This window comes from Macrotis lagotis, chromosome 1 (assembly GCF_037893015.1).
Source record: "Macrotis lagotis isolate mMagLag1 chromosome 1, bilby.v1.9.chrom.fasta, whole genome shotgun sequence".
In the NCBI taxonomy this organism is placed as follows: Eukaryota; Metazoa; Chordata; class Mammalia; order Peramelemorphia; family Peramelidae; genus Macrotis; species Macrotis lagotis.
Window position 1 is genome coordinate 421045334 of NC_133658.1, and position 26350 is coordinate 421071683.

The following is a 26350-nucleotide window of genomic DNA, read 5'->3' on the forward strand; positions in this document are numbered from 1 at the left end:
TTTTCATGTGGTTATGGATTGCTTCAATCTCCTCAACTGTAAATTGCCTTTCCATATACTTTAACAATTGTTCAATTGGGGAATTATTTTTTTAGAATATGACTCAGTTCTCTGTATATTTTTAAAATGAGTCCTTTCTCAGATACATTAATTGTAAAGATTGTTTCCCAATTTACTACATTTCTTTTGATCTTGGTCACAGTGGTTTTGTCTGTGCAAGAGGTCTTTTTATTTAATGTAATAGAAATCATCTAGTTTGTCTTTGGTGATGTTCTCCATCTCTTCCTTAGTCATAAATTGCTCCCCTTTCCATAGGTCTGACAGGTAAACTAGTCCTTGATCTACTAATTTGCTTCTAATATTGTTTACTATACTAGCAAAAATATTTGGATCTTATCTATTTAAAGTGGGTGAGGTTTTGATCTAATCTAAGTTTCTTCCATACTAACTTCGATTTTTCCCAGCAGTTTTTATAAGAGAGAGAGTTTTTATCCCAATAGCTGGACTCTTTGGGTTTATCACACAACAGATTACTATAATCATTTCCTCCTGTTGCTCCTAGTCTATTTCACTGGTCAACCACTCTATTTCTTAGCCAGTACCAAACAGTTTTGATGACTGATGCTTTATAATATAATTTTAGATCAGCTAGGGCTAAGTCACCTTCTTTTGCACTTTTTTTTTCATCAATTTCCTGCCAATTCTTGACTTTTTAATTCTCCATATGAATTTACTTACAACTTTTTCTACCTCATTAAAGTATTTTTTGGGGAAATTTGATAGGACAATAAAAAGGTAGTTTAGCTTTGTTAGAGCTGTCATTTTTACTATATTAGCTCTACCTATCCAAGAGCAGTTGATATTTGCCCAGTTATTTAAATCTGATTTAATTTGAGTGAGAAATGTTTTATAATTGCTTTCAAAAAGTTTCTGTATCTGCCTTAGCAAATAAACTCCCAGGTATTTTACATTGTTTGAGGTTACTTTGAATGGGATTACTCTTTCTTGCTCTTCCTGCTGTATCTTGCTAGACACATATAGACAAGTTGAGGATTTATGAAGGTTTATTTTATAACCTGCAACTTTGTAAAATTGGTAATTATTTCCAGTAGTTTTTGGATGATTTTTTGGGATTCTCTAGGTAGACCATCATGTCATATTCAAAGAGTGAGAGTTTTGTCTCTTCCTGCCCAATTCTAATTCCTTGAATTTCTTTTTCTTTAATAGCTGAAGCTACCATTTCTAATACGATATTGAATAGTAGTGGTGATAATAGACACCCTTGTTTCATCCCTGATTTATTGGGAATGCCTCTAGCCTCTCCCTATTGAATAGTAATGCTTGTTGATAGTTTCAGATAGATACTGCTAAATATTCTAAGGAACAGTCCACTTATTCCTACACTCTCCGGTATTTTTAATATGAATGGGTGATGTATTTTGTCAAAAGCTTTTTCATCATCTATTGATAAGTTCATACAATTTATGATGGGTTTGTCATTGACCTAATTGAGTATACTAAGAGTTTTCCTAATATTGAGCCAACCCTACATTCCTAGAATGAATCCTATTTGATCATAATGTATTATCCCAGTGATAACCTGTTCTAATCATTTTGCTAAGCTTTTATTTAAGATTTTTGTATCTATATTCATTAGGGAGATAGGTCTATAATATTCTTTCTCTGTTTTAACTCTTTCTGGTTTAGGCATCAGCACCATATTGCTTTCATAGATAGAGTTAGGCAGAGTTCCATCTTTCCCTATTTTTCCTTTTTTTTTTTTTGCAAGGCAAATGGGTTAAGTGGCTTGCCCAAGGCCACACAGCTAGGTAATTCCACCTAGCCACCCCTTTCCCTATTTCTTCAAAGAGTTTATATAGTATTGGAACCAATTGCTCCTTAAATGTTTGGTACAATTCACTTGTGAATACATCAGGCCCTGGAGATTTTTCCTTACAGAGTTTAATGATGGCTAGTTGAATTTAATTTTCTGAGATAGGGTTGTTTAGGTATTAGCTATCCTCTTCATTTAACCTGGGCTACTTATTTTTTGTATATATTCATCCATTTCAGTTAGATTGTCAAATTTATTGGCATAGAATTGGTCAAAATATTTTCAAATAATATTTTAGTTTCCTCCACATTGGTGGTGAGTTAACCTATTTCATTTATGATACCAACAATTTGTTTTTTTCTTTTTTTAAATCAAATTAACTTTTGTTATTATTTTTTGTTATTTATTTTTGTTATTATTTATTCAAAAGTTATTTTTTCTTTTGATTTTATTAATGTTTCCTTTAATTTTTAGAATTTCTAACTTGGTATTTAATTGAGGATTTTTAATTTGTTCTTTCTTTTTTTAGTTGCATGTTTAGTTCATTAATTTCCTCTTTCTCTAATTTGTTCATGTAAGCATTTAAAGATATAAGAGATCTCCTGAAAGCCACTTTGAGTGCATCCCATAGGTTTTGGTATGTTGTTTCATTATTGTCATTATATAGGATAAATTGATAAATTCTTTCTATGAATTGTTCTTTGGTCCACTCATTGTTTAAAATGAGGTTATTCAGTTTCCAATTGGTTCTGGGACTATATCTCCTTGGGTCAATATTGCATATGACTTTTATTGCATTGTGATCTGAGAATCATGTATTCACTATTTCTGCCTTTCTCCAGTTGATCATTAGTTTTTTATGTTAATTTTTGTATAACCTCCATGTACTTCATAGAAAAAGGTATATTCTTTTCCATCCACATTCAATTTACTCCATAAGTCTACCATATCTAGTTTTTCTAACAAACCATTTACCTTCTTAACTTCTTTCTTGTTTATTTTATGATTCACTTCATCTAGATCTGAGAGTGGGAGGTTGAGGTCTCCCGCTAGTAGAGTTTTGCTGTCTATGTCTTCCTGTAGTTCTATCACCTTCTCCTCTAAGAATATATATTTAGGAGAATAAAATTTCCATCTTTAATTCTTTTAACACTATCAATTTTTGCAGCTGCTTTGTCTGAGATAAGGATTGCTACCTGTTGTTTTTTCACTTCAGCTGAAGCAAAATATATTTTGCACCAACCTTTTACCTTTACTTTATATGTATCTCTCTGCTTCAAATGAGTTTCTTGTAAGCAGCATATTGTAGGATTCTGGTTATTAATTCACTCTGCTATTCACTTACATTCTAAGGGACAGTTCATCCCATTCATATTCAAAGTTATGATTACTAATTCATTATTGCCCTCCATGCTAGCTTCTCACTCTTTGTGTTTTTCCGCCTTTCCCCCCCTTATCTGTATTCCCCAGTATTTTGTTTCCAAATATCACCATCTTCAGTGTATTTGTCCTCCTATATCACCCCTCCCTTTTCCTTCCCCTTTCCCTTTTTCCCTTTTCTTTTCCCTTCCTTTTGTTAGTTTCCCTTTTCCCCCACACCCTCCCTTTCTCCATCCTCCCTTCCCTTTTCCACATTTAATACTTGAAAGGTTAGATGTTTTTTAAGTTAACTGAAGTTGACTTTAAGCCAAGTCTGATGAGAAGAAGATTCAGGTGTTTCTCATCTCTTCCCTTATACTCCTCTATTACCATAGGTATTTTTACCTCTTACTGTAATGAGATTTACTCCAATCAACCCCCTCCCTCCTCCTGTCTCTTTCCTCTCCCCCTTTATAAGGAGGTAGTGTTTTTAAAATCATTCTATCTGAGTCATAGAAAATTCTGATTATCTGTCACTTCTATCTAAGTATATTCAATCTAATAGAGTTAAAATCCTTCAGAGTTATTAGAGTCTTTCTCCAAAGTCGGGTTAGGGCCAGTGACATCCCACTGAATAGCAGTCCCATGGATATGTCATGAATGTCAATCACTTCTGGTTATGTATATTCTCTCTATTAGAGTTACAATTCCCAAGAGTTATGAGAATCTTTTCCTGAACCTGGGATACAGCCAGTTACAACTTTTTGAATAGCAGGGGTTTTTTTCCTTTGTTCTGCCCCCCCCCATTTTTACCTTTTTATATGTCTCTTGAACCTCCTGTTTGATGTCCAAATTTTCTATTTAGCTCTTGTTTTTTCATGAGGAACTTTTGGGAATTCTTCCATTTTGTTAAATGCCCATCTTTTCCCTAGAAGAGAAGGCTAAGCTCTGCTGGATAGTGGATTGTTGGCTGCATTCCAAGCTCTCTTGCTCTTTGAAATATCTTGTTCCAGACCCTTCTATCCCTTAATGGTGATACAGCCAGGTTCTGTGTAAATCTTACTGTGGATCCTAGATATTTAAGTTATTTCTTCCTGGCTGCTTACAGGATTTTCTCTTTTATCTGATAGTTCTGGAATTTGGCCACAACATTTCTTGATGTTTTCATTTTAGGATATTTTCTGGAGGGGATCGATGTATTCTTTCAATAACTAATTTGCCCTCTGGTTCCATGATATCAGGGCAATTTTCCATCACTAGATCCTGTAATATTAAGTCCAGCCTTTTTATCTCTTCAATGTTTTCAGTAAGTCCAATAATTCTCAGGTTGCCCCTTATTGATCTATTTTTTTTAGATTTTTTGCAAGGCAAATGGGGTTAAGTGGCTTGCCCAAGGCCACACAGCTAGGTAATTATTAAGTGTCTGAGACTGGATTGGAACCCAGGTACTCCTGATTCTGGAGCCGGTGCTTTATCCACTGTGCCACCTAGCTACCCCTCCTTGAACTATTTTTGAGGGCAGTGGTTTTGCTGTTGAGTTATTTTATATTTTTTCTATTTTTTTTCTATTTTTTGATTTTGTTTAACAGGCTCTTGCTGTCTCATGAAGTCATTGGTTTCTGCAGACACCATTCTTTTTTTTTAAGGAAGGAGTTTTCTTCATTAACCTTTTGCAACTCCTTTTACAGTTGGTCAATTCTACTTTTGAAAGAGTTTTCCATTTGACCAATTGAGGCTTTGAGGGAATTATTTTCTTTTTTTTCAATTGCCCAATTGAGGATGTGAGAGAATTATTCTCATTTTGTATTTGCCCAATTGATGATCTGAGAGATTTAATCTTATTTTGTATTTGACCAGTTGTATTTTCTAAGGATTTGTTTTTCTTATTGCAAATTATTAATGGTCTCTCCCAAATTTTCCCATTAATTTTTAAACTCCTTCTTGATTTCTTCAGGGAAGTCTTTCTGTGTCGAGACCATATAATATTCTCCTCAGTCATTCTAGATCTCTCTCATTTAGTGTCTTTTCCTTCCAAGAATTTTTCTATGGAACCACCTTTCCACAGAACCTTCTTCATTTTGCTTAGACAGTGAGTTGGGGAGGGGCTGGTTCACAAGGATTTAATGTTATGATTGCTAGAGGCTTTACTCACTAAGTGAAGTTTCTCTTTATGGCCAGTAGGACGTGCTGTTGCTTTCTCTGGAGTGTCTGTGACCTTGATTGAGACTTTCTCCCTTAACTTGAAGGAAGGAGTTGAAGCTATTGTATCCTTTTGCCTGCAATCAATGGTGGGCTTTAACCAGGGGTGAGGTCATGCCTCTCCCTATTGTCAGCTAGGCTGGTTCTTCTGCACACACTCCTGTGCCTGAGGCAGAAGTAGTCTGTAATTGTTTGCTCAGGGAAGAGGCCTCAGCCATAATGGAGGCATGGACTCAGGGTTCCTCAGACCAGAGGATCCCAGGGATGGTGACTGCAGCTCTCCTGCACCAGAACTCTCCCCCAAGCCCTGTCAGCAAGCAACAGAGAGTGAGTGCCAACACCAGTGCCTCTGCTCCATAGTTATTCAATTCCAGCAGTCTAGCCACACTGCTAATTCAGCAGGTCCATCTCTCGGGGCCTCAGTCTCCCCAGTTCCAATTCACCCGCTAATCTGGCTGATCAGGGGTTGATCCACCCTCTGCTCCCAGACTCAGCCACCCAGACACGCCCAAGGATGCTGTGGAGCATAAACCCTGAGGTAGATGTTCTTTCTTTTGGCTTTTCTTTCTGGGTTTTATGGGCTGGATTTCTATTAAGAGGTTTGTTTCATATGATAGATGGGGAAACATCAGGAGACTTTATAACTGTATGTGTCTTCTCTCCACCATCTTGGCCAGAAGTCTCAGAATTGTAACTCTAACATAGAGAATATACCTAGCCAGAAGTGATGGAGATACATGACCTATTCATGAGACTGCTATCCAATGGGATATTACTAGCTATATTCCCACTTGGGAGAAAGACTCCCATAACTCTCAAGAAATTTTACTCTATTAGATAGAATGTACTGAGCTAGAAGTGATGGATACTCAGAATTTTCTATGACTCAGATAGAATGATTTTAAAAGCATTAACCTTTTAAAAACGGGGACAGGAGGGAAATGGGAGGAGGGAGTGGATTGAAAGGGGTAAATCTCATTACATTAAGAGGTATAAAATACCTGTTGTAATAGAGGGGAAGAAGGGAGGAGATGAGAAAAACCTGAAACTTCTTCTCATCAGATTTGGCTTAAAGTCAACTTACACATACTCAGTTAATTTAAAAAAAAAATCTTACCTTTCAAGTATTAAAAGGGGAAAATGGGAGGGGGATGGAGAAAGGGAGGGGTGGTGGAAGAAAGGGGGAACTAACAAAAGAAAGGGAAGAAAAAAGAGAAGGGGCAAGAAAGGGTAGGGGTGATATAAGAGGGCAAACACACTGAAGGAGATGGTATTCAGAAACAAAATACTGGGGAATACAAATAAAGGGGGTGAAACGGGGAAAATGCAAACAGGGAAGATAGCATGGAGGGCAATAAAGAATTAGTAATCATAACTTTGAATGTGAATGGGATGAACTCTCCATTAAAACATAAGCAAGGGGCAGCTAGATGGTATAGGGGATAAAGCACTGGCCCTGGAGTCAGGAATACCTGGGTTCAAATCTGGTCTCAGTCACTTAATAATTACCTAGCTTTGTGGCCTTGGGAAAGCCACTTAACCCATTTGCCTTGCAAAAAACCAAAAATACAAAACAAACAAAAAAGTACGCGAATAGCAGAGTGGTTTAAAAAACAGAATCATACAATATGATGCTTACAAGAAACTCATTTAAAGCAAGAAGGTACATAGAGAGTAAAGGTAAAAGACTTGAGCAAAATATACTTTGCTTCAGCTGAAGTGAAAAAAACCAGGGGTAGCAATCCTTATCTCAGAAAAAAGCAGCTTCAAAAATAGTGTTAAAAGAGATAAGGAAGGAAACTTTGTTCCCTTGAAGGTACCATAGACAATAAAGTTACTTCAATACCGAATATATATATATATATATATATATATATATATATATATACATATATATGTATATACAAGTTCTTAGAGGAGAAGCTGAAAGAAATACAGGTAGACATAGACAGCAAAACTCTACTACTGGGAGACCTCAACCTCCTACTCAAAAGATCTAGATAAATCAAATCATAAAAAAACAAGAAAGAAGTTATGAAGATAGATACTTAGAAAAACTAGATATGGTAGACCTATGGAAGAAATTGAATGTATATAGAAAAGAATATTCCTTTTTCTCTGCAGTACATGAAACTTATATAAAAATTGACCATTTACTAGGACATAAAAACCTAATGATCAACTATAGGAAGGCAGAAATAGTGAATACATCTTTCTAGGATCACAATGCAATAAAAGTCATATGAAATATTAGCCCAAGAAGAAATAGACCCAGAACCAACAGGAAATTGAATAACCTAATTTTATAGATTAAGTGGACCATAAAAAATTATAGAAGGAATTAATCATTGTATATGAAACAACATACAAAAACATATGGGATTCACTCAATGCGGGTCCCAGGGGATATAATATATCTTTAAATGTTTACATGAATGTATTAGAGAAAGAGGAAATCAATGAACTAAAAAAGCAACTAAAAAATTAGTGAAAGAACAAATTAAAAATCCTCAATTAAATACCAAATTAAAAATTCCTAAATATTAAAGGAGAAATTAATAAAAGCAAAAGCAAAAAATTTTAAATTTATAAATAAAACCAAAAGTTGGTTTTATGGAAAAACCAGTAAAATTAAAAAATCTCTGGTCAATTTGGTAAAAAAAAAGAAAGAAGAAAACCAAATTTCTAGTATCAAAAATGAAAAAAATGAACTCACTACCAATGAGGAGGAGATTAAAGTAATAATTCAAAATTATTTTGCCCAACCCAATGCAAATAAATTTGATAATCTAAGTGAAATGGATGAATGTTTACAAAAATATGTTGGCCAGGTTAAATGAAGAGGAAATTAAATACCTAAATTACACTATTTCAGAAAAAAGAAATTCAACAAGCCATCATTGAACACTCTAAGAAAAAATCTCCAGGGCCTGATAGATTCACAAGTGAATCATACCAAACATTTAATGAACAATTGTTGCCAATTCTGTATAAACTCATAGGAAAAATAGGAAAAGATGGAAATCTACTTTACTCTTTCTATGAAACCAATATGGTGTTGATAACTAAACCAGGAAGAGTTTAAACAGAGAAAGAAATTATAGCCCTATCTCCTTAAATGAATATAGATGCAAAAATCTTAAATAAAATCTTAGCAAAATTATTACAACAAGTTATCCCTAGGATAATATATTGTGTTCAAGTAGGATTTATCCCAGGAATGCAGCATTGGTTCGATATTAGGAAAACTCTTAGTATACTTAATTATTTCAACAACAAACCTATCAGAAATTATTTGATCATATCGATAGATGCTGAAAAATCTTTGGACAAAATACAGCTCCCATTCCTACTAAAAACACTAGAGAGTACAGGAATAAATGGACTGTTCCTTAGAATAATTAGCAGTATCTATCTGAAACCATCAACAAGAATTATATTCAATGGGGAGAGGCTAGAGGCATTCACAATAAGATCATCAGTGAAACAAGTATGCCCATTATCACCATTATTATACAATATTGTATTAGAAATTGTAGCTTCAGCAATTAGAAAAGAAAAAGAAATTGAAAGAATTAGAACTGGGAAGGAAGAGACAAAACTTTTATTCTTTGCATATGACATGATAGTCTACCTAGAGAATCCCAAGTAATTATCCAAAAACTCCTGGAATCAATTAGCACTTTTAGGAAAGTTGCAGTATATAAAATAAACCCTCATGAATCTTCAACTTTTCTTTATGTGTCTAGTAAGAAATAGCTGGAAGAGCTAGAAAGAGAAATACCATTTAAAATAACCTCAGACAATATAAACACCTGGGAAACTATTTGCCAAGACAAAATCAGAAACTTTTTGAAATTAATTATAAAACACTTCTCACCGAAATTAAATCAGATTTAAATAACTGGGCAAATATCAACTTCTCATGGATAGGTAGAGCTTGTAAAATAAAAATGACAATTCTACAAAAACTAAACTGCCTGTTTAGTGCCCTACCAATCAAAATTCCAAAAAATTACTTTAATGAGGTAGAAAAAGGTATAAGTTCATATGGAGAAATAAAAAGTCAAGAATTTCCAGGAATTTAGTGAAAAAAAGTGCAAAGGTAGGGGTCTTAGCCCTACCTATCTGAAGTTATATTATAAAGCATCAGTCACCAAAACTCTTTGGTATTGGCTGAGAAATACAGTGGTGGACCAGTGAAATAGACTAGGAGCAACAGCGGGAAACAATTGTAGTAATCTGCTGTTTGATAAACCCAAAGAGTCCAGCTATTGGTATTAAAAACTTGCCCTTTGAAAAAAAACTGCTGGGAAAATTGGAAGTTAGTATGGAAGAAACTTAGATTAGACCAACACCTCACACCCTTTACCAAGATAAGATCCAAATGGTTACAGGATTTAGACATTAAAAACAATACTATAAGCAAATTAGAAGATCAAGGACTAGTTTACCTGTCAGATCTATGGAAAGGGGAGCAGCTTATGACAAATAGAGATGGAGAACATCACTAAAAATAAACTGGATGATTTTGATTACATTAAATTAAAAATTTTTTGCACAGATAAAACCACTGTAACCAAGATCAAAAGAAATGTAATAAATTGGGAAACAATCTTTACAACTAATGTTTCTGACAAAGGACTCATTTCTAAAATATACAGAGAACTGAGTGATATTAAAAAAATGCCATTCTCCAAATGACAAATGGTAAAAGGATATGTAAAGGCAATTCACAGATGAGGAGATCAAAGAAATCCATAGTGATATGAAAAATTGCTCTAAATCATTAATTATTAGAGAAATGTAATTTAAACCTTCTCTGTGGTACCACCTCACTCCTCTCAGACTGGCCACTATAACGTAAAAGGATAATGATTATTGTTGGAAGCGTTGTGGGAAATTTGGGACACTATTACACTGTTGGTGGAACTGTGAACTCAATCCACCTTTCTGGAGAAAAATTTGACACTACATCCAAAGGGCAACAAAAATGAGCATACCTGTTGATCCAGCAATAACATTACTAGGTCTATACTCTGAAGAGATGATGAAAAAGGGTAAAAACATCACTTGTACAAAAATATTCATAGGACCCCTGTTTGTGATGGCAAAGAATTGGAAATCAAGTAAATATCCTTCAATTGGGAAATGGCTTAGCAAACTGTGGTATGTGTATGTCATGGAACACTATTGTTCTATAAAAACCAGGAGGGAAGGGAATTCAGGGAAGCCTGGAGGGATTTGCATGAACTGATGCTGAGTGAGATGAGCAGACACAGAACAGAAACTGTATACCATAACATGGGGGTGATGTTCAAACTTGATGGACTTGCTCGTTCCATCAGTGCAACAACCAGGGACAATGGGCTCTCTGAAATGGCGAATACCATCTATATTCAGATAAAGTGCTGTGGAGTTTCAACAAAGTTCAAGGACTATTCCCTTTACTTTAGAATAAAGAAATATATATATATATATATATATATATATATATATATATATCTTATTGTCTGATCTTGTTATCTCTTATACTTTTTGTTTCTTCCTTAAGGATCTGATTTCTCTCTCATCACACTTACTTTGGATCAATGTACAACATGGAAACAAAATAAAGACTGACTGATTGCCATCCATGGGGGCATTGGGGGAGGAAAGTGTGATTGGGAGAAAAACTGTAAAACTCAAATAAAATTTTTATTAAAAAAATCAGGTGGCAGATTAGATTAGCCAAGATGAGAAAAACTTAGATTAGCTATGCTGAAAAAAAGGGAAGATGATCAACACTGGAGAGGTTGTGGGAGGATTGGGACATTGATGATTTGCTGGTGGAGTTGTGAATAGATCCAACCTTTATGGAGAGCAATATGGAACTATGCCCAAAGAGCAATAAAACCGTTCATACCTTTTGACCTAGCAATTCCAATTCTAGGTCAATACCCAGAAGAAATTATGGAAAAAGGTAAAAGTCCAACATCTTCCAAAATATTCATAGCAGTTCTTTTTTGAGTGGCAAAGAATTGGTAATTAAGGGGATGCCCATCAATTATGGAATGACTAAACAAGTAATGGTATATGGAATATTATTGTTCTATCAGAAACCATAAATGGTCAGATTCTAGAGAATCACGGAATGACTAACAGGGATCTGATGCTGAGTGAAGGGAGTTGAACCAAGACAACAACGTATACATCAACAACATTCTGAGATGAATAACCTTGGTGGAAGCAGCTCCTCTCAACTGTTCAATGAGCTAGGACACTGTATTTGACTGGTTATGGACTATATTGCCCCCAACCAGAGGAAAATAAAACAGAACAAATCCCACAGAATAAAAGCAACCCTTCTGAATCTAATGAACACTTAATAAAAATTCTCTTATATATCTCTTTCCCTCAATCCTAATTCCTCATACAAAAATTACTAATTTGTAAAATATGTTTAACAAAATATGCATATAAAATGCTAATCTGTCTATTTCCTGCTGAGGAGAGAGGGGTGGAAAGGGAGAATGGTTAGAGGGCAATTTTGTAATTCGAAAATATGCATGTACAAATGGATGAAAATTAATATATATACTTTAAAATTAAAAAAAAATCAGGTGGCAGAATGTTGTTCTAGTCTATACTAGATCATGAGTGTCAATCAATAATTTTTACTGGGGCTAAAGATGGTTCAAGGCAAACAAATAACTTCAGCAGTCTTCCAAAGAGGCTGCATTGTATAGAGGGAAGTACATTCATATGGATTTAAAAAAGTGGGATTAAATACCTTTCTGGGAGACTTTGGAGAATTCATTTAATCTCTACTGCTCTCAAATTCCTTCCTCTATAGAATAAGCAGCATGGCATACAAGAAAGAGAACCAGAAGTGGAGTCTAAAGGCCCAACCTAAATTTTAGTTTGGGTCTCCTATGCTTAGTATAGTGCTCAAAACATAAATGATTAATAACTGTTCTGCATCCAAAATAAGATCTGATAAATAGAAACATGCATAAAATAATTTAAAATATATAAATAAATGTGTCTACATATAAATATATGCATATGTATATGTATATACCTCATTGTGTCTAATAGTAGTCATCTCTGGGTGAGGAGGGAAGAAAAAAGAAAGCTATATAATAATTTTATTGTATATTTGAAAGAAATAGAAAATTGTACCTAATAGATTTGAAATTTCTTATGTACTTATCTATTTTTTAATTGAACTATGTTATAGAAATGCTTGTTTTATTCTTAATATTAAAAATAAAAATATTTTAATTCATTTATTGATTCATATATATGCACATATATTTCTGTGTATGTATATGTGCACATAATCAAATGTGGACATAATATGAAATAGATAGATGTAGGGTAAATTTGAAGAGAAGATACTAGCAATTAGGTGAAGAAGGAAGCAAGTATAGAAGGAGGTTCTTCTGCAGAGCAAAATACTGAATAAAAAACCTAGGAACTGTGTGAACCAAAGTTGAAGATGGAACATTCTAGGTAAAGAGTGGCAGGAAGTTGGAAGATTGAGTGTGATGGCTAAACATCAGCAGATAGATCAGTTTGGTTAAGTAATAGAAAGGATGGAGGGAAGAATTAATTTAGAATACTAGGAAAGTAAAATGGGTCCAGGTTGCAAAAAACATTAACTGTTTAACAAGAGAGTCTATATTTCCTCTTAGAGGCAATAAAAGTAAACTCAAGGATTTGGTTATGGACTAGGAGGAGGTAGGAAGGGGAAGTAAAAGAAAGGAAAGGATAATTACTAGTTAATAAAAGTAAAACAAACAACACAGACTGAATGCTGACAAGAGACAAACCATATAAATATTCATATATTTATATAGCATTTTATGGAAAGAAACAAGCATAGTAAATTATAGACATAAATATAAATGGATTATTCCCAAATTGAAAGGTAATGAGTAGTAAGCACATTTAAAACAATAACAACAATTCACTACATATAGGGAAAACATTTTAAAAATAGGTATAATCAGAATGGAAAAAGACAACATACAATAAAATCGATTACAGTTTAAGTTTAGATTATTTTATAAGTATAAAGAGATGTAATCAGTACCTTAAGCAAGGAAGCAAAAAAATAAGAGGTAAATATAGGAAGATAAATTATTGCTAAAGATACCATAAGGAGTATGAAAAATAGAAAAATCATAGCCTATGAACCAAAATCATTGCAGTTAAGTTCTCAAACAAAAAACAAAAAGAACTGCAAGGAGACATAGATAACTACACAATGATAGAAGGTAATGTTAATATCACTCTTTCAAAGCAGGATAAATATAAACGATACATCATAACAAAAATATTGAACTGAACAAATTGTTGGATAAATAAAATTTTATCAATATAATGACAAGAATAAGAATTTTTTTTATGTTTTTGCTAGGCAATAGGGTTAAGTGGCTTGCCCAAGGCCACACAGCTCCGTAATTATTAAGAGTCTGAGACCAGATTTAAACCCAGGTACTCCTGACTCCAGGGCCAGTGGTTTATCCACTTCACCACCTAGCAGCCCAAGAATAAGAATATTAAAGGAGAGAAATGTGTCAGTAAACTTTACAAAACCCAATCCTGTGTTAAAACATAAAGCAATAATAAAGGAAAGAAAAAGTAAGTATAACAAAAATAACTTTTATTAATGTAACCATTAACAATACAATTAGTAATTTAAACTGAAAAAAATGGGAAAATTGAATTTTGAAGTTGGTTTGGAGCATAGTATACCATCATGCTCTACTGGCAAAAGTATAGAGTTGCTCAACTATTTTGAATTTCAATTGAGAATTATGCAAGAAAATTGACTAACTTCTACATAAATTTTGATGAAGTGATTTCAACACTTGAATTTATTCAAAGAAGTCAACAACAGAAATCAATGAAATGTCAAATAAATACCAATATAGCAATGTTGTTTGGTATCAAGGAACTGGAAACTAAATGAATATACTTTCATTGATGAAAGATTTTTATATATGAATATAAATATTATTATAAAATAAAAATTATTGATATGACAAAGTCAGATAAATACTGAAAAATTTAAATGAACAAATGCAAAGTGAAATAATAATAACCAAAACAACATTCTATGCATGCTAGTTTTATCAGTAGAAATGAAAGATCACTAAAATGAAGTTGAATTTTGTATAACAGAGAAACCTGAAAGGTCCCAGGGAAGACACAATGAAGTCAGAGAGGAAGAGATTGCCAAGAGAAAACATCATACACCTTGTCATATACGTTCTCTTTAGTAAATAATGAATTTTTGTTGTACAAGAACAGTTCTATCTAGAGAAGTGACAGGGGAAAAGACTGTGGTATTAAAAAAAAGAAAAAACTAATAAAACTTATCTTAAAAAACATAAAACAGTTAAGGGGCCTAAACTAGTTAAACACTTTCAGTTCTAAATCCCATGATTTTATAAGAATATAAGGAGCAGAAGAAGGGCTATCATCATAGCAACAGTAAACCACTAAATAATCAATTTCTTTCAATTTTAAAAAGTATTTTCCTTTAATTTATCTGATATTTCTTTCCAGTGGCAGGCAAGATGTGTTTTGGTTATTAGATTTCAGAGACTGGCAGAGCAACTAGTAACCTGTTTTACTGGTTCCTGCTTCAGATTATGTAATTGTCTATAAGTCCTGGACAATAAGACAAAAAAGTTTGGCCTACTTTTGAGATTAATGACTAGTGCCATGGAAAGAAGGGATGAGTTCTCCCCTTTAAGTCTTTTGCTTTGTACTGCAGTAGAGCTAACCTGTAATGCAGTAGAGCTCCATCCCTCTGTGATAACTGTTTACTTTGGAAAGCAACACAGAATGATTTCTCATGATGAAGGAGAAAATTAGTTAAAGTTGAAGTAGAGTGTTTGCTATTACACTAAATAAGAATCTGATCCTAATTCTTTTTCAGATTGTGTCAGAGATGACAGGAGCAGATTTAAAAAGTCATCCTAGAAAAACAGGTCAGTTGCTGAGAGGATAAGTGGTCATCAGAGGTTAGGTGTTTTCTCAGTTTAACTTTCATAAATATCCTCTAAGAGTCAGGGATTGTTCAAGATAACAGAACCATGGAATGTTAGATTCACAAAGAACATTTGTGATATAGGTATTTACTATCATTTTACAAAAGAAGCAACTGAGAGTTTAAATGACTTACCATGCTTTTGCCTAAGGTTTCATGTATTAGGAAACATGGCTAGCAAGTGTCTGAGCACTGAGAACAAAGTTTTGGCCATTAAGACTAGTGTTCTTTCCACTACATCATAGTGTTTATACTAGAAATTTCTAAGGGAAATAAAAAGATTTAAATAGACCCTACAATACTAAAGATCAAACACATGATATGATAATGATTGTTTAGGAAGAAACAAGTAAAGAATATATAGCAGCTATGCTAACTGGCACTTCCAAGTATATGCACTAAAATCCTTCAGAATGTGATAAGTCTTGGAAAGTATCAAGTTTCATGCCTAATGGCTGAGAAAACTAGCTAGAAAATATCTTTTTCTTTGAATGTTTCTGACTGGAAACACCTGTTAGCAAATGTTACTTTAACTTCAGTTTCATGTACAACCATCTTTTTTTCCATTTTCCTGTGATATATTATTCAAATGTTTGTTTTATTTCATAAATTAATAAAAGGAATATATTTTAAAAGGACACAAATGAACCATCAATATTTGGTGTTGTCACCTCAAAAAGCAAGGCCTCTACTTTCAAGTTCTAAAATTTGTAGACCCAAACATTGAAAATTTGTCTAAGGTAAATGGTTCATATTTCTCCAGTTCTTCAAGGTTGACTAAATATATTTCTCACAACTTTTCAATGAGAGCACCAATTTCTGCCCTGATTTTAGTGATTAAATAAAAATGCAAGTCAAAGAGGACAAGGGCACTAATAGGGCACTATCCATTGGGAACCCTGTCCTCTGAGCATGCAAATGTACATGGAGAAGTTTGGTGACTCTGTTTCTTAAAGTATATTATGATAAGCAGTATATTTCCCTTCTTCTCACTTTAGAACATATTGTCCTGCTTTCCATTTTTAGAACATGCATAGGTATAACTATACAGTTATCTCTTCCATTATGGCAATTGACCCAGTGGAATTTTGATATATCTTGGGTCAGGCATGACTGAAGCAACTGAAAAATAAAAACAAACAAACAAAAATTGCATATATATATATATATATATATATTTATATGTGTGTGTGTGTGTATTGTGTGTATGTATGTATGTGTGTACATGGAATAGAATAAGATAATTTTGTGCGAATCAAAAGATATCAGGAATATAAGTGAGCTCCCAGAGATCCAAGATTAGGAGTGCATAGTAATATGGCCTCTCAAAGTAACTAGAACACATCTAATAGTTAATGATGCCCCAAACAAGTAAAGAAGTTACTTACCATTCTCTCAGAGAAACAAAGTAGTATGAGATATAGTTTTCCCCTCTTGGAGGACTATGTTTTTAACTTCTGTTATTGTTATATCCTTTCAGTAAGTAATATCCTATCTGTCAAGACTAGATATGAACTCAGTTCTTATGACTCCAAGTCTACTGAATCACATTGCCTCATGACAATTTATGATGGTTATAATAATAGATTAAAATAAATATGAAATAGCAAAATGTCATGCAATCTTTACTCTAAATCCTCTCCTTCCCCCCTTTTCATCTTTAAAGACTTCAATTAAAGTCTTTGAGGTAAGAAAAAACAATGTAATATAAATGTGTTCCAAGCATTATTAAATAATTTATGTGCTCTCATAAAAGATATTCATATTCAGTTTTCTATAGGGCAAGTCCAGGTATAAAGCATGAAGCAACTGATGTTGTATTAATGGAAGCAACTCTGTCTACCCAAGACTAATGAGATTTGCATTTATAGCTCTGGATTTATGATTTCATGAATAATGTCAAGAAACCCAAAATATCAGAATCAAGTATTGTACTCTACATAGCCTCACTTTTACCCAGACTTCACAGAATTTTTTGTTCAACTTAGAAAATGATAATGGGAAGAAGAATAAAGTAGAGAGCCCTTCTTGATCAAACCCCATGTACAAGTGGGGTGACCCAATCAAGTTAGGTTGATGTACTTAACCTGACTTAGGTACTCTATCTCTATTCATCCACAATAGGATACATGATGGAGACAGTTTTTGGGGACTGATGAAATCAGGAGTTAAGAAAATAATCCAGCGGATACTAAAAGCTGATGATTGAAAATGAATTGTTGAAACAATCTAGATTCTTTCTCTTTTCCTCTTTTCTTGCTAAAATAAATTCAAAGCTCCTATCTCCATATGGGCCAAAGAAGATTATTTCCTGTTTGCTTTCACCTTCATGAGACCTACAGTAGAATCAAATAAATCAATTATTCTTTCCAGGTTAGCTTTGAATTCATTTGTTTACCATAAAAACCAAAAGTCTATACTTGCTATTTTGTTATATTTTCTAACAGAAAGCAATATGTCAAGAGAGAAACTGTTTTATTCTTAAAAAGTGATGAGAGAGAGAGAGAGAGAGAGAGAGAGAGAGAGAGAGAGAGAGAGAGAGAGAATAGATATTGCTTCCCTTCAGCAGAAGTTGAGTTGGGGTGAAGAAAGTCTCAAATTTTTCTTTGCAGGGAGAGGAGTTTGTGTGTTAAAATCATCCCATTGACACATTTAGAAAAATCTCTAAAGGACACAGAGATGAAGGCCCAAGGGAAATGAGAGATAGTGAATTTAGCATTAAACTATTGGGGCTTTCTAAGTTTTCAGGCTGAAGCACTTGTGCTGAAACTATTTCTTCGCCTTTGAGGTCCCTGGGCTATGTGCTGCTGTTTTTATTTTTAAATAATTTTGCATTGATATATGCTTTTTTTAAATTTGCTCTACTTTTCCTCTATCTCTCCTTTTACCCTTCTATGTTGAGACAAGAAATCTTGCCTATAAGGACAAAAATGAAATGCTTTTTTCATCAAAATTATTACATTCTCCTAAATTAAATGTGTGCTGCAGAAAGGGAAAATTAAAATAATGAAATTAAAAATGCAAAAATTTTTTCAATCAATACAAATATTAAAATAAAAATTGATAAACGTTTGACTTACCCTTCTGTAAAACCCAAATGCAATATATTTCTAAGTCCAACAATTCAATCTTTTTTTTGCAAGGCAAATGGGGTTAAGCGGCTTGCCCAAGGCCACACAGCTATGTAATTATTAAGTGTCTGAGGCTGGATTTGAACTCAGGTACTCCTGACTCCAGAGCTGTTGCTCTATCCACTGTGCAACCTAGCCACCCTCTACCAACAATTCAATCTTTAGAAATATTGCTCAGATTCAAATAATCAGAAATAGAAAATGTTTTGAGTTAGAAAAAAATCTCAGACTATCTAATTCCAACTCAAATGTGATCAAGAATTCCTTTTCCAACATTTCCAAGAAGTTACAATATAAAACTTCTAGTGAATAGGTAGACACTACAATTCTGAGGAATTTATTGTAGTTACTGGCAATTCTGATTGTTAATTTTTTTTGTCTTATGGATAGCTGAATGTTACCTAACATTAAGACTTCTCTATTGCTTCTACATCTGGACTTTGGTGCCAAGAAATACAAATCAAACTAATACTCTACCTTCATAACCCTTTAAATTGTTAAAAACAATTATAATATTCTATCAAATCTTCTCTTCTAAAGCTTATAGATCCTAATTTCAACTCATTTTCCTTTTTTAATATTTAATATTTATTTATTCTCATTTTGTGCAAATTTTTTATACATTAATAAAATATTCTTGTTTAAGAGTAAACAAAATAACCCCTCTCCAAAAAATATAGACTCACTTGAGCGATAAAGTAAAGGGGAGAGAAAAAAATTAAAATAAAAAAAATAATAGTAACAATTGTAGGTAGGGCCAGGTGGCGCAGTGGACAGAACACCAGCCCTGGAGTTATGAGCATCCAAGCCCACATCTGGCCCCGTACACCCAACAATCACCCAGCCATATTTCATGCAAGCCACCTGAACCCCACTGCCCTGCAAAAAACAAAAAAAGAAAAAAAACCCAAAATAAAATAAAATAGTAATAATAGTAGGGGTGGCTAGGTGGCAGACAGAGCACTGGCCCTTGAGCCAGAAGCACCTGGGTCTAAATCCAGTCTCAGACACCCAACAATCACCCTGCTATGCCTCCCCAGGTGGGCCACCCTGCCCCATTTGCCCTGCACCCCCACAAAAATAATAATAATAAATAATGTGCTTGAGTCTTTGTTCCAACACCAACAACTCTGTCATGAGTGGGTCACATTCTTTATGATAACTCCATGGCAAAAGTTACTTCCATATTTTTCCACTGTTGCCAACTGCTGATCGCAGCTCCCTCCTTTCATATTTCTCCACTACCATGTACTATATTGTTCTCTTTCCTTTCACTCTGTCTCTGCTGTAGGATAGCTGAGTGGTGCAGCAGACAGATCCCTGGCCCTGGAGCCAAGAGGCCCTGAGTCCCCATACCACCCCTTAGGCCCAGCATCCACCTGACCCTATGGTCCTGGACAGACCATCCAATCCCAGCCCCTTGCAAAAATTAAAAAAGAAAATGTGTTATATCTGACCACTCTCCCCCCGTGGTCCATCCTCTCCTCCATCACTCACATCAACCCCCCTTCCCCCTGTCCCCCCCTCCTTCTTACTCTAGATGCCTATACCTTATTGAGTATATATGCTATTTCCTCTCCTAGCCACCTCTGATGAGAGCAAAGATTCCCTCATTCCCCCTTGCCTTCCCCCTTTCCATATCATTGCAAAAGCTCATTGTAATAAAAAAAAATTTATTATATGAAATATCTTGGCCTATTCCCCCTCTCCTTTTTCTTTCTCCCATTACATTTCCCTTTTTCCTATTTACTCCATTTTTACTCCATATCTTATCGTTGAATTCAGCTTTCTCCTGTGCTTCAAATATAAAAGCTCTTTACACCTGCTCTATTGACTGAGAAGGTTCATATGAGTATTATCAGTGTCATTTTTCTATGCAGGAATACTTGCAGTTCATCATCATCAAGTCCCTCGTATTTTTCCCCTCTCCTCCAATCTCTATGCTTCAAGTGAGTCCTGTATCTGAAGATCAAACCTTCTGTTTAGGTCTGGTCATTCCAGCAGGAACATTTGAAATTCCCTTGGTTCATTGAAAGTCCATCTTTTTCCCTGGAAGAGGACATTCAGCCTTGCTGGGTAGTTGATTCTCGGTTGCATTCTAATCTCTTTTGCCTTCCAGTATATTATATTCCAAGCCCTACAAGCTTCCAATGTAGCTGCTGCTAAGTCCTGTGTGATCCTGACTGCAGCTTCATGATATTTGAATTATGTCCTTCTGGCTGCTTGTAATATTTTCTCTTTGACTTAGGAGCTCTGGAACTTGGCTATAACATTCCTAGGGTTTGTTTTTTTTGGGATCTCTTTCTTGGGGGAATGGGTGGATTCTCTCCTTTCTATTTTGCCCTCTGCTCCTAGAATATCAGGGGAATTTTCTTGTAGTAATTCTTTGAAAATGATGTCAAGGCTCTTTTCCTGATCATGACTTTCAGGTATTCCAATAATTTTTAAATTATCTTTCCTAAATATGTTTTCCATATCAGTTGTTTTTTCAATGAGATATTTCACATTTTCTTCTAATTTTTTAGGTTTTGAAGAATTGATTCCTGATTTCTGGCAAATTCATCAATCTCCCTGAATACTATTCTTTGTCTGAAGGATTTGTTCTCCTCAGAGAGTTTTCTTATCTCTTTTTCCATCTGGCCAATTTTGCTTTTTAAAGCATTCTTCTCCTCAATAAGTTTTTGAACTGTTTTACCCATTTGACCTAAGCTGCAAGCACCCAGAAAGAAACAATTTAAATACCAAGGAGTCATAGGAAGTGTTGCACAGGCCCTGGTTGCAATCACATTAAGAGTTTGAATCAAAGTGTGTGGAATATGATATTGTGAAGAGCAAGGGACTATACAGCTAAACTGATTCTTCTCTTCCATGCAAAAGAATGGGCATTTGGTGAAATAGGATATTTTCAACTTTTACTTTTGAAAATACCAGAACTAAATAGAAAATTTGGACATCAAACAGGAGACTCAAGAGATACATAAAAACATAAAAGGGGAGTGAATTGGTATCTAATAAGATAAAATTGACTATATCCCCACTTGGCAGAAAAGATTCTAAGTCTTGAGAATTGTAATTCTATTAGAGAGAATATAATTAACCAGAAATAATGGAAACTCCTGATTTGTCCAAAAGTGTGAAAGAAGGATTTAAAAATATCTCCTTAAAGGGAGCAGCCAGTTAAAAGATGGGAAGATGGAAAAAACTGAATGGGGTAAATTTCCAAAGAGGTGCAAAGGACCTATTGCAATAGAGAAGAAGAAGGGAGGAGGCAAGAATTACCTGAATCTTACTCTCATAAGATTTGGCTCAAAGAAGGATTAACACACACACACACACACACACACACACACACACACAAACAAACCACACTCAGTTGAGTTTAAAAACCTATTTTACCTTTCAAATATTAAGAGGGGAAAGAGGGAGGGGGAGGAAAAAGAGCCACTGATAGAAGTAAAGGAGGGAAGAAGGGGCAATGAGAATGGGGAAAGAAAATGGAGAGGGGGGGGCAAACAGAATGAAGAATGTGGTATTTAGAAGTGAAATACTGGGAAATATGGATAAGATTAAAAAAGGAGAAAAATAAAACAGAGGGAAGATAGAATGGAAGGCAATAAAAAATTAATAATTATAACTTTGAATGTGAATGGGATGAAATCTCCCATAAAACATAAATGGTTAGCAATGTGGATTAAACACCAGACTCCTTCAATGTGCTGCCCACAAGAAACTTATTTGAAGCAGAGAGATACATACAGAATAAAGATAAAAGGTTTGAGCAAAATATGTTGTTTCAGCTAAAATGAAAAAGGCAATGGTACCAACCCTTATCTCAGACAAAAAAACTACAAAAATCGATCTTATTTAAAGAGATAAGGAAAGTCTAAGGTATCATAGACAATGAAACAATTTAAAAATTAAATAAATATCAATGAAATGGTATAGTATCCAGATTCTTAGAGGAGAAAGTGAATGAGTTATAAGAATATATAAACAGCAAAATTGTTCTTGTGGAAGACCTCAAACTCCCTCTCTTAGAAATAGATAATTCTAAACATAAAATAAATAAAAATGATCTAGGTATACCAAATGCTCAATCTTTGTGGATGACATGATGATATACCTAGAGAATTCCCCAAAATATCTAAAAAACTACTAGAAATAAGTAGCAACTTTAGCAAAGTTGCAGGATATAAAATAAACTTTCATAAATCCTCAACATTTATATATATATATCAAGATGCAGTAGAAAGAGCTAGAAAGAGAAATCCTATTCAAGGTAACTTCAGACAAAATAAAATACCTGGGAGTCTACCTGTCAAGGCAGACTCAGAAACATTTTAGAATAATTACAAAAGACTTCCCACACAAATAAAATCAGATTGAAATAACTGGGCAACTATCAACTGCTCATGGATAAGCTGAACAGATATAGTAAAAATGATAATTCAACCAAAATTAAACTACTTGTTTTGTGCCTTTCAAGCAAAATCCAAAAAATTACTCTAATGAGATAGAAAAAATGTAAATAAATTAATATGGAGAAATAAAATGTTGAGAATTTCCATTGATATAATGTAAAAAAGTGCAAAAGAAGGTGTCTTAGCCCTACCAGATCTCAAATTATATTATAAAGCATGACTCTGATGAACTGCTTTGTGTTGGCTAAGAAATAGAGAGGGAGATCAGTGGAAAAAAGTAGGTTCAATAATAGGAAACAATTAACAGCAATCTGTTTTTTGATAAACACAAAGATTCCAGCTACTGGGATAAAAACTCTCTTTGATTAAAAAACTGTTGGGAAAATTGGAAGTTAGTATGACAGAAACTTGGATTAGAATACCTCACACCTTATACCAAGATAAGATCAAAATGGATTCAGGATCTAGAAATAAAAAAAATATTATAAGCAAGCTAGAAAATCAAGGAATAGTTTACCTGTTAGATATATGGAAAGGAAAGCAGTTTATGAGCAAGGAACAGATAGAGAACACATAAAATATATTGGATGGAGTGGCAGCTAGGTGGTGCTGTGGATAGAGCACTGGACCTGGAGTCAAGAGTACCTGAGTTCAAATCTGGCCTCAGACACTTAATAATTACCTAGTTGTGTGACTTTGGGAAAACCATTTAAACCCATTGCCTTGGAAAAACCTAAAAAATATACTAGACAATTTTGATTACATTAAATTGAAAGGCTTTTGCAGAGACAAAATCACTGTAACCAAGATCAAAAGAAATATAGTAAATTGGGAAAAACTTTTTACAACAAGCATTTCTGACAAAGGCCTCATTTCTAAAATATGCAGAGAACTGAGTCAAAGTTTTTTTAAAAAATACAAACCATTCCTTAATTGACAAATGGTCAAAGGATATGCAAAGGCAATTTACAGATGAGGAAATCAAAGCAATCCATAATCATATGAAAATTTGCTCTAAATCAATAATTAGAGAAATGCAAATTAAAACATCTCTGAGTTACCACCTCACACATCTCAGATTGACCAATATGACCAGAAAGGGAAATGACCAATGTTGGAAAGGATGTGGGAATTCTGGGACACTAGTACATTGTTGGTGGAGTTGTGAACTTGTCCAACCTTTCTGGAGAGCAATTTGGAATTATGCCCTAAAAGCAACAAAAATGGGCATACCCTTTGATCCAGCAGTATCTCTGCTATGTCTATACATTGAAGAGATTATGAAAAAGGGTAAAAACATTACTTGTACGAAAGTATTCATAACAGCTCTGTTTGTGGTGGCAAAGAAATGGAAATTGAGTGAATGTCCTTCAGATAGGGAGTGGCCTAAGAAACTGTGGTATATGTATGTGATGGAACACTATTGTTCAATTAGAAACCAGGAGAGATGGGAATTAAGGGAAGCCTGGAAGGATTTGCATGAACTGATCCTAAATGAGATGATTAGAACCAGAAGAACATTGTATACCCTAACAGCAACATTGGAGTGATGATCAACCTTGATGGACTTGCTCATTCCATCAGTGCTTCAATTGGGCACAATTGGGTATCTACAATGGAGAATACCATCTGTATCCAGAGAAAGAATTGTGGAGTTTGAACAAAGACCAAAGTCTGTTACCTTTAATTTAAAAAAATTGCTGGGGGCAGCTATGTGATGCAGTGGATAGAACACCAACCCTGGAGTCAAAGTACTTCAGTTCAAATCCGGCCTCAGATGCTGAATAATTACCTAGATGTGTGGCCTTGGGGAAGCCACTTAACCACATCATCTTGCAAAAAAAATAACCTGTAAAAATGCTATCTTACTATGGAATTTTGCTAACTCTTATACTTAATTCTTCTTTTTTAAGGATATGATTTTTCTCTCATCATGTTCAACTTACATCAATGTATACCATGCTAACAATGTAAAGAATAACAGACTGCCTTCTGGGGGGGTGGGGGGGTGGAGGGAAGCAAGATTGAAGGAAAATCATAAAATTCAAACTAAATAAAATCTTTCACAAAAATTAAACTATATCAACTTAACCAAAATTCAGTAGATTAAAGAATTGGATGCAAATTTCAAAAACTCATTAGAAAAAGGCCATCTTAAAAATCTGAAATTTAACACTAAAATGGTAGTTGTGTTAGCCAAAGGAGAAAGAAATAAAAGTGACAGCTAAAAAAATTAACAAATAAATAAAAGTAGAAGCTACATGTAGGAAAAAGAAAAAAACATTTAATTATTATTTAAAACAGGAGAGCAAAATTCCCAGTATCAAATATGAAATACTTGAATACATATCTCCAAAGCAGATGAAATTAAAGCTCAGTGTTAAATTGTATGGCAGTAACATTTACAATCTAATGAAATGAATGAATATTTTCAAAAAATATAAATTGCCCAGATTGTCTGAAGAAGAATACTTAAATAATCATTTCTGAAAAACAAATTGAATAAATCATCAATTTGCTCACTAAGAAAAAATAAATCCCAGGGACAAGCTTTAAGGAAACATTCATTTCCTCATAATATGCAATTTTTTGAAAAAAAAAGAAGTTATAATAAATTCTTTTTATAATGAAAATAATATTTTCTTATCTAAACCATGGAGAATGGAAGCTGAAAAAGAATAATAAAGAATTTCACTATGCATTTTAATGCTAAATCTGTAAATTAAGTATTAGCAATCATTTAAAAAATATTTCACTAAGATCACAGACTATGAACAAATGAGATTTAAATAAGAAATGCAAGCTTGGTTCAATATTAGGAAAGCTATCAATATCCCCTGACTATTTTCAGTAAAAAAAAAGTCTTAGTTTATATAAGTACATGAAGAATAACTTGTTAAAATAAATTATAACACATTGCTATTAAAAACAGAAGAGACTAAAAGAATCAATGACATGTTTCTTTAAAAAAACAGTGTTTATATAAAGCTAAGACTGACATTATCTGTATTGAGCATAAACTAAGATCAGAGGTGAAGCAAGGTAAAGCAACCATTATACTCACCATTAGCATTCAATATCACAGTAGAAATATTAACTAAGACTAATAAGGTAGTTAGGATGCATGATGACTAGGTCTTTCTCACTGGAGTCAAAAAGACTCAAGTTCATTTCTAAATTCAGAAAATAGCTGTATGATCCTGGGCTAGTCATTTAATCCTATTTACCTCAGGTGATTCATCAGCAATACGAGCTGGAAAGGAAATGACAAGACACTTCAATATATTTGCCAAAAAAAATTGCAAATGGGATTATGAAGAGTATGACTCACCTAAAAATACTACCAAACAAAAACAAG

The 26350-nt window shown here is 33.9% G+C and overlaps 1 long non-coding RNA gene across 1 annotated transcript in view; it reads right to left on the minus strand.

Annotated features, from left to right (window-relative positions):
- Positions 1-26350, minus strand: part of LOC141518613 (uncharacterized) — a 445587-nt gene that overhangs the window by 44038 nt on the left and 375199 nt on the right. The gene's annotated exons all lie outside the window — the stretch shown is intronic.